General features: G+C 40.6%; 1 pseudogene; it reads right to left on the reverse strand.

The window, feature by feature from the left end:
- Positions 1-4,103: 4,103 nt before the first annotated feature.
- LOC139172690 (transmembrane protein 120B pseudogene) lies at positions 4,104-7,172 on the reverse strand (annotated as a pseudogene).
- Between the last annotated feature and the right edge of the window lie 2,953 nt (positions 7,173-10,125).

Below are 10,125 nucleotides of genomic sequence, written 5' to 3' on the forward strand. Positions count from 1 at the left end.
AGTGCTGCTGCTCTGAGTCTTCAGAGGGGGTGGCATACAATTCTAAATAACAACAACAACAACAACAACAACAACAATAATAATCACTGAAATTGAGGGCATTGAAATGCCAAATGGTCAAACCATCAAGTGCCACCAGCCAGAAGCCTACAGATACTTGGGCATCTTGCAAGCATGGTCATATCAAGCATGGTCATGTGAAAACTGTGATCAGCAAAGAGTGCATCCAGAGGACCAGAAAATTTTTGAAGAGCAAACTGAATGGTGGCAACATTATCAAGGCTATAAATACTTGGGCCATACCTGTCATTAGATACACAGCTGGCATGGTGAACTGGACTCAAGCAGAGCTGGACAACTTGGACAGGAAAACCAGAAAATTAATGATGATCCATCATGCACTACACCCCTGCAGTGACGTTTACAGGCTGTACTTACCAAGGAGAATAGGCGGCAGAGGACTTTTGCAAGTGAAGCAAACAGTGGAAGAAGAGAAGCATGCATTAGCTGACTATGTGAAGGAGAGCAAAGAGTCAGCATTGATGGAGGTCAACAATAGGAAGCTTCTTAAGGTGAAGCAAACTAAGGACCAGTACAGAAAAACTGTAACTCAATGTCCTATGGACAATTGGTGGAACAAAGCATTGCATGGCCAGTTCTTGGAGAAGATTGAAGGCAAAGTGGATAAAGAAAAGACCTGGTCATGGCTTACAAGTGGAACACTCAAAAAGGAGACAGAAGGACTAATACTGGCTGCCCAAGAACAGGCCATTAGAACAAATGCTGTCAAAGCCAGAATTGATAAATCAACAGATGATCCAAAGTGCAGACTCTGTAAAGAAACATATGAAACAACCGATCACATACTCATCTGCTGCAAAAAGATCGCACAGACTGACTATAAGCATAGACACGATGCTGTGGCACAGATGATCCACTGGAACTTGTGCCAGAATTACCATCTACCAGTGGCAAAGAACTGGTGGGATCATAAGCCCGCAAAAGTGGTCAAAAATGAGCAAGCAAAACTACTGTGGGACTTCCAACTTCAGACTGACCGAATTCTGAAGCATAACACGCCAGACATCCTGATTGTTGAGAAAAAGAAAGCATGGATCATCGACATCGCAATCCCAGGAGACAGCAGAATTGAGGAGAAGCAGCTAGAGAAATTAGTGAAATACGAAGATCTAAAAATCGAGCTGCAACAACTCTGGCATAAGCCAGTGAAAGTGGTCCCAGTGGTACTTGGCACGCTGGGCGCAGTGCCAAAGGATCTCAGCAGACATTTGAAAACCATCAGAACTGACAAAATCTCAATCTGTCAATTGCAAAAGGCCGCTTTACTGGGATTGGCAAACATAATTTGCCGCTACATCATGCAGTCCTAGGTGCTTGGGAAGCACCCGACTGGTGATGGAATATGAAATCCAGCATAGTGATCTCGTTTGCTGTGTTGTATTGACACAATAACAACAGCAGCAACAACAACAATAACAATAACAACAATAATAATAGCTTGTTGTTGTTGTTGTTATTATTATTATTATTATTATTATTATTATTATTATTATTATTATTATCATCATCATCATCATCATCATCATCATCATCAGGAGTATTGTTCTGTAATATTTATGAGTTAGCTTGACCAGGGCCTAGTCAGAAGGAGAAGATGGCATATTTTCAACAGGTTTGGGGGTATTTTGAGGGTGTGTGTGTGTGTGGTTTTGAAAATTATCGTGATTTCTGACAGAACCTGAATGATTACTATGGAAGGACCCAGTTCAAAAATACATTGTCTAAATATTCTTTATTCAAACCATTTTTTTTCTATGCATAATTTTTTATTTATGTTGCCTTATCATGCGCTAATCCAAAATATTGCCTTTATCAGGACAATATTTGGAAGCAATCAATTAAATATTCAGGTCAATTCAATAACCTAAAGCTCAGTGCTGCTTCAATAACCTAACATTCATTACTATTAATAAAAATACTCTAAGATAAATAGTACCATGAGAGTTTTTCCAAAATCAATTGATATAACCTTGCCTTTGCTTATAAGAGTTTACCAAATGAATATTCTTTAGCAATTTTGTTACAATGCTGCCAGATAAAATTTAAGTTTAAAACTATGAAAAAAATGTTCCTTGTCTTCATAGAAAGGAAAATCAGACTTATTTCCATTAACATTCAAAAATAACTATGATTAATAATTCTGGCATTTTCTGAAGGTGAATGTGATCAAATTTTAAGTAGAAAAATAAGTGCAATTTTAAGAGAATATTTCTTAGGTACCTGTGGGCTCCAGATGGACATTTAATTTCATCAGGTTCTATTTATTTCAGTCAAATGACAAAGGAGTTACAGGCAATGACTTGAAAGTGTGCTGAGGGAGACAGAAATTAAAATGTCCTTTTAAAATTATGGATGTTTTCTTCTTAAAATAAACATTCAACTTGTAAAATCAAATATTGTTAGTAATCCTGTCTTTCTGCTCTGGCTCTAGCTACCTCAGCTATCATTTTGTGAAAGGTAGTTTTTGTGATAGACAACTTGACTCGAGAATTAGTCTTGGGCTTCTGAAAGAAGGAAAGAATACATTTTTTTTAAAAAAAAGTCCCAAGAGTGTTATTTGAAAGGTTAAGCAAAAACCACAGCAGAGAGACTTGGTAGAGAGATCGTTCCCTATAATTTTTCTTCAGACAGGTCCTATTGAATTCAAGAGTATTGTTGATGTGATGTGACTAACTTGCATTTGTCTAGGCTTGTTTTGTGAGCCAAGTAGAAAAACTCATTCTCTTTGCCATCCATCTCTTTTTCTCCCTCACACCAGGCTTTAAAAACCACAATGCCCAGGAAAAGTACTAGATAGATGGTTCTTCAGTTTTCTCCACAGAAGCTCATAAATTCTGCTTCAAACTTTCACCAGCTTGCGGGAATCAAAAATACAGCACTGGTCCTCTAGGAACTGGGTTCAGTACCAAACTTATTTTATACCAGCTGTGAAACCAACTCTCAGAAAATAATATCAACATTGGAGCAGACCTCTAATGGGTACATTTAAGAGGAACACCTAAATAACGCAAACACAATCAATCACACATTTAGATATTAACAAAGCACATTTTCCATAGCTTATTTACCTTATCTCATGTAGCCTTGGCAGAGCTGCTTTTTTTTCCTTTTTGGATGGGATTTTAATCACACACATTTGTGCTCAGGTGTGTTGGTAACTTGTAAATAAACAAGGCAAGGGGACTACGCAGAGCGTAGTTTTTGGAATTCCTTATCAGCAGTGGCCCTAAGAGGCATCTCTCATTTCTTCTGCCCAACAAAGTATCTTATTTATTTATTTATTTATTTATTATTTAGATTTGTATGCCGCCCCTCTCCGCGAACTCGGGGCGGCTCACAACAAAAAATATAAACAATCGTACAAATCCAAATAAATTCAATAAATTTAAGTATTTAAAATAGTTTTAAAAAGAACCCCACTATATTAATAAGCACACACACAAACATACCATACATAAATTGTACGTGGCCGGGGGAGGTGTTTCAGTTTTCTGTATCTATGAATATGTGTGTGTGTGTGTGTGTGTGTTTGCTTTTGCTGTCTTTTCCTAATGTATTTGGGAATGTAGGTGTGAACTGGGAAGAGAGAGTAGACTGTTTCTACTCCTTTCTGGACCACATGATCCAATGGAAAAAGACTGAGAATGAAGATTTAAGCAGCAATGGGTTGGGCCGGGATGTCTTCTGAAGTCATCTTCTCTGCAACCCAAGCCAGATCTGATATGTTTTCAAACTCAACCAGTCTTTTGATGGCTTTCCCCACTAGAGCAACATTCTGTCTTTTCAGAGAGTTATCTTGCTATCAGGCAGGCAGATAGGTAGACAGAAAATTGAAGTCATTTCATTAAATTATTTCCAGTGTGGGAAAGGAAAAGGGTGAAAGAACAAGAAAAGCAAGATGAAAATGAAAAGCACAAAAGCACAAAAATGAAATGCAACACAGGAGACATGGTCTTTTGCACATTACCATATCTGTTACCAACATAGAGTTGCCTTCTCCCTTTCCTTCTGTTATACATTTGTTATTGTTCGTTGCATTTCCCAGAGACATGCAAAGGAGAATACAGAGATGTGGTTAGCAAACCATTTGGAGAATGTACACTGGTACACAAGGCATCTATTTGCTGACAACTGCAGAAATATGAAAAAAAATATTTTCATCAGAGTATTCCAGTGCTATTAAATTCAGAAGATTTCCTAGGCTGATGTCCTTCAGTTACGTTGCTGAATGCCGGCTCTATTATTTCTAACCAGCAAGTCCAAGTGAAAGGTGCAATGCAGGGGACGATGACCAGCTGGGATGGTAGCTCCGAGGTATGGGAGTTGGGAGCGGGGAGAAAGAAAGATTAGTTCAAATCAAAGGGTTAGAGTTTAACATATCACTCAGAAATGTTCTAGACCAGTGTTTCCCAACCTTTTTTGAGCCGCGGCACATTATTCATATTTTCAAAATCCTGGGGAACACTGAACGGGGGGACGGGGGGCGCGCGGGGGGGCTAAAGAAAAGTTTGGACACAAAAAAAATCTCTTCCTCCATTTCACTCTATTTCTCCCTCCCTCTTTCTCTCTCTTCCTTCCTTCCCTTCTTTCTCTCTCTCCATCCCTCTTTCTTTCTTTCTTCCTCTCTTTTTTGCTCTCTTTCTCTCTCTCTCCCTCCTTCCCTCCCTCTATGTCTTTCTCTCTCCCTTGCTCTCTCTCTGCCTCTCTTGCTATCTCTCTTTCATTCTCTCTCTTTCGCTCTCTTTCTATCTCTCTTGCTATCTCTCTTTCTCTCTCTCTTTCTCTCTCTCTCTCTCTCTGTCTCTCTTGCTATCTCTTTGTCTCTCTGTCTCTCTTGCTATCTCTTTCTCTCTCTCTTGCTATCTCTTTCTTTCTTTTTTTCTCTCTCTCTTGCTATGTCTCTCTTTCTTTCTCTCTCTGTCTCCCTCCCTCTTTCCTCCCTCCCTCTTTCCTTTCTATCTATTTTCTTTCTATCTCTCCCTCCCTCTTTCCTTTCTATCTCTCCCTCCCTCTTTCCTTTCTCTCTCTCCCTCCCTCTTTCCTTTCTATCTTTCTCTCCATCCCTCAGCGGCGGCAAAGAAGAAGGAAGGCAGGCTGCAGAGGGCACCAAGGACAAGAGCGCTCGCTCGCTCCCTCACCCTCTGACTTCCCTCCCTTGCTGCTGAAGGGACGAGTGCGGGCACGCTGCAAGAAGGGTTTTTTTTGCTTTTTTTCCCCTTCCCCCGCCTCACAGAAGAGAGTGAGAGAGAGAAAGAGCAGCGCCCTGTCGGTTCCGAGCACAGCCAGGGAAAGCGGCCTCGAGCCGAGTGCGAACTGCGGGATGCGGCAAAGGACTCCTTGTCAACCAAAAAAGGGTGGGGGTGGCAAAGGCAAAGCCTGGGAGGCGGGGAAGGGAAGAGCGGGAGACCCCCAGACAGAACGGCTGAAGGGAAGGAAAGACGGAAGGAGGGAGGGATTGAGAAGCGAAGCCAGGGAGGGCTGAGAGAAAAGGGGAGTGGCGCGCGCGCGAGATGGGCGGGGCGTGCATTCCCGAAATGGATGGAGAAAGCCCTCTCTCGCAGCGAAAGTGCTCCCAGCCAGGGGGCTGCGAGAGAGGGCTGGGAGCGCTTTCGTCCCGAGGAGCTGAAGCTGCAGCCGCAGCCGCGGCGAGAGAAGTCGCGCCCCAAGGCAGGGGGCGGCGGCGGAGGAGAGGGGGCAGATCGGGCGGGGAGCTTGGTGGCACACCTGCCTGTGTCTCGCGGCACACTAGTGTGCCGCGGCACACCGGTTGGGAAACGCTGTTCTAGACAAATGTAAGAGAATGAAGCCACTGCCTTGAGCTCCTTTCCATCAGAAGTTATTTAAATGTTTTTTTTAAAATAATTTAAGAAAAAACAAACAAACCCCATTCATTGGTTGGAAAACAGCAGCATTGACCTATCAGTCAGTTTTGGAGGACACAACAGAACATCGAGTGGAATTTCCATCAGTGGCTTTACTAGAGGGGCAGGTCGGTCAGGAAGCTGGAGAACTAGTTAGAACTTGCCATTCTTTATATTTCTCGTGCTGGAAAATTGCCCAAAAATATCCAAAGAACAGAAAAAGGAGGAGAAACGTTAGTCCTCATGACATCCAGAACTCAAAGCCCTCCACTTTGAGATCCAAGTGGCTTCTTTTCCCCAGCGCATAAAGTCGATAAAGGCAGCCACTTTGATAATAATATTGAAGGAATTGGACACCGCTTTGAAAAATTAAAAAAGATAAAAACTGGTTCTGGAGCATTTGGTACATAAGACGCTCTGGCCACATTATCATCATGCCAGATAAGAACGTAGAAATGTAATGATGAGACACCCACCAGCTTTTAATCCATGGCTGATGGGGATGCTCTCTCTTATCATCCATGTCAGGGTTGGGTTCCACTTACTTTCACCACCAGTTTGCATCATGACATTTTGCACACACCTGCATGCTTCATTAGTGCTCATCCCCTCATGCAATTTCACTTCCACGCATGCTCAGTAGCTGAAATTGGCCCAAAACTCAACCGAGGAGCTGATCAGCTGTGCTTCGGGCAAAGAAATAAAGGCCATTATTAACACAGGGGCAGGTAGGAGGGCCCCTTTTCAAGCAATGAAAGAAGAGAAGCCATCCAAACAGGGAAAAATTCACCAAAAAACCAAAAGATGGTGATGCCTATGGACCATCACTATCGAATCCATGATGTCACTAGCGAGTTGCTACCAGTTTGGGAGATCTGGTCTGAATCAGGAGGAACCCACCCCGGTCAGTGTGAGTAATATCAAACCAAGAAGAAGTTGAATGCTTCATCGCTGACCCAATAATGGAGAACAAACCAACAAGAAACCACTCTGAGCAACAGTCACCTTTTCATAGTCGTCTTTAGAGACAAACTTGGTCTGCTCATTTAGCGGAGTGACATTAACATTCCCCAATAACAGATTTAAGTACCAACTGTTCGTTTTCAGAAAATAGGCCCCCATATTGAACAAGATATTCTGACGATCAAGGATTTGGTTGTTGATTTGTAGGATGAACTCCATTTCTGAGCTGCCTTGGCTGTGGCATCTTTTAAAGTTGTTGGAAGATAATTATGCTGGGTACTAGATCTAGGTACTGATTGTTGATTGAAGCATTTAACCAAGAGTTTGGCATATTTTGCAAGTCTAAGGGGACATAATCATCAACATCAAGGATAGCCTCTTGTATATGAGTGGGACATTGAAGCATGCCTTGGTCTCTCTCTCTCATTTCCAGCTGGTGGCTAGATCAGAGGGTCTTCACCTTTAGCAATTATCTCAGCAAAATCCATGTCCAAAATCCATGTAGATTTAGGTTCATTTTTGGAGGGACATGTTCTGTTAACTAGTTTAAATATATAATTGTGATTAGGAAAGGGTAAGGAAATATTTAACTGTTGGTAATAGTATTCTAACAATCTAATTATTACCCCATATGATCCAAGTTGTAAAAAATTCTAACAATTAAACATTTGTTTATGCATGTTATAGAAACTATAACAAGCATAACAACATTTTAAAAATTGTTTTAAATTGTTTTCAGCTAGTATTTCATTTATATCAGCATTTTGAATATGAAGAAATCGCTCATTAAGCTCACATACTGTATACAACCCTGTGATCAACCAAGGGTCCTTAACAAACACTAATAAATGTAATCTTTCTGCTGTAAAATGTTAAGGCAATTATATAATCCTTTCAAATCCACCACAGCAATGACTTATTGATGATCTGGGACCATTTTCATTGGAAGAACTCAGCATATGGGTTGCAATTCAATGTTGTGTACATAATGGGGAGAGGCTTACAAGAGGAAATGCAATGAATTGCTGTTAAGGATGTCCTTTCACATTAGTGGTGACCCACAGAGATTGAGCTAGTGTGTCCCCACTCTCAGTTGTTGACTGGGAAATAATACATGAGGAACCACCATGTAATCTAAAAACTTCTAAAAAATCTTATGTGTAGTACTGCATGGAAAAAAAATAGGGAACTTATTCTGTGTAAATCACAAGGTAGCTATTTACTGTCTTCTGAAATCATAAGTAACATGTAGGTTTGCTTAGCATACTTGTAAACATGCCGACAAAAGCAATGAATCTTAAGGGAATGCTCATATAATGCAAATATTAAAATTCTGCCTTTCCCCAGAGCTGACCTTGAACGAAGGAGTAAATTCATGGACATCAAATCAAGCTATAAATTTAAGTGGCCGTCCTAGTTCATCACTAGCTTACAAAATTGGCCATCTTTGGTCATATCACTTTTTCCTCTACAAGGTAGCCATTGCTGGAATAAAGTAGACTTAGAAAGATTCAACTTGGACATCAGCATGACCAGACTCTCCACATATGCCAAATGCACTGCCTGTCCTGGGATTGCATTAATGAGTCTCCAGAACTGTGAATAGAAAGATTCAATTCTGCTTCCAAGTCAATTTCCGCTACTTTTAGGAAATAAGCATGCATATATTCTTGGTGGTAAAGGCCCATGAAAATCTTCAGCACTGATCATATAATGCAGTGATGGCAAACCTATGGCATGGGTATCACAGGTAGCACACGAGCCATATCTGCTGGCACACAAGCTGTTGCCCTAGCTCAGCTCCAACGTGCACCTGTCTGCCGGCCAGTTGATTTTTGGCTTGCACAATGGCTCCAGAGACTGTAGGGGGATGGAGGGCATTTTTATCCTCCCCCGGCTCCACAGAAGCCTGGGGAGGGTGAAACACAAGCCTTCTGGGCCCATCAGAAGTTGGGCAACAGGCCCTTTCCAGCACCAGAGTGACTCTGGAGGGGTGGGGGAAGATGTTTTCGCCCTCCCCAAGCATTCAATTATGGATGTGAGCACTAATGCATGCATGATAGTGTGCGTACACGCTCTTTCGGCACCTGAGGAAAAAAAGGTTCACCATCACTGATACAATCCATGATTTTTCTTTACTTCCTTTTATAAGGAACTGTGTCTCTGTTTAAAGCAGTTCCTGTATTACAGGGATAAAGTATTCAACAAAATATCATGTTTCTTTGGCATAATGTAGTTATCCAAGTGTAAACCTCTTTGAGAAGATTACACTTTCTCAAAAGTCATGGCTGCAGGTCAAGGTCCACAAAATCTCTAAGGAGAACTTCCACTTACCTTTTACCTTATTTTGTTTTTTCATTTTCATTTATCTTTATTTTGTATACTTATCCTTCCCAAGAGTGTGCTAAATGGTTCAGATTCTAAATTACTGGAGCTCCAAAATCTAATATTAAGCCTGAAACAACTTTAGGAATCTGTTAGGTTTCTGACATTTCCAGAAATGTTCCGGCTTTGAAATTGTCTCATTTGACATTTTAAGCAGCTGTTCCAAGTTCAAAGCATTTCTGGATTGGTTGAAATATTTCTGTTAAGGTCAGAATAACCTGTATCAACTCAAAACAACTGTTCCAAATTTAAAATGTTGCATGCTCTCTTTGCACACTTCTTTCAGCTATTTGATTTCAGACCATAATTGTGTTTCAAGATCATTGCTTTTTTTTTTTAAAAAAAGGCACTTTTCTCAAATTAAGTCTGTATTCATCAAAAAGAGTCAATTAGCAACTACATTTCCATTACATTAAAAGAAGTGTGACCCTAATTAAAAACACTAACAGGGTATATTGGCGATATAATCAGCAACTCAGTGCATATTAGAAAGATAAAAAAAGCAAACAATCCAATTTTAACGAACTTCTGCTTTCATAGATAAGAATGAACAAATGGTTTTGAGAATGACTACAAGTATTTATCCCAGATCCCACAACTCCACGTTATTGGAGTTACTGATTAGTCTATGAAAGCTTTGATGCAAAATGAAATATACTTGTTTTTCTTAATTATTAGTATATGCAAGCTCGCATACTTAAAGTATGTCTGTTTCTGTTATTCAGCTGCTCTTAAAGAACTGTAATTATTTTTCCCTAGCACCAGCTAAAAGTTGTTGTAAATTTCATGTTGTTTTTCACACAAATAGCAACCAATTCAAGCAAAGGTTTGGTAC

This window comes from Erythrolamprus reginae, chromosome 1, assembly GCF_031021105.1.
Source record: "Erythrolamprus reginae isolate rEryReg1 chromosome 1, rEryReg1.hap1, whole genome shotgun sequence".
NCBI lineage: Eukaryota > Metazoa > Chordata > Lepidosauria > Squamata > Dipsadidae > Erythrolamprus > Erythrolamprus reginae.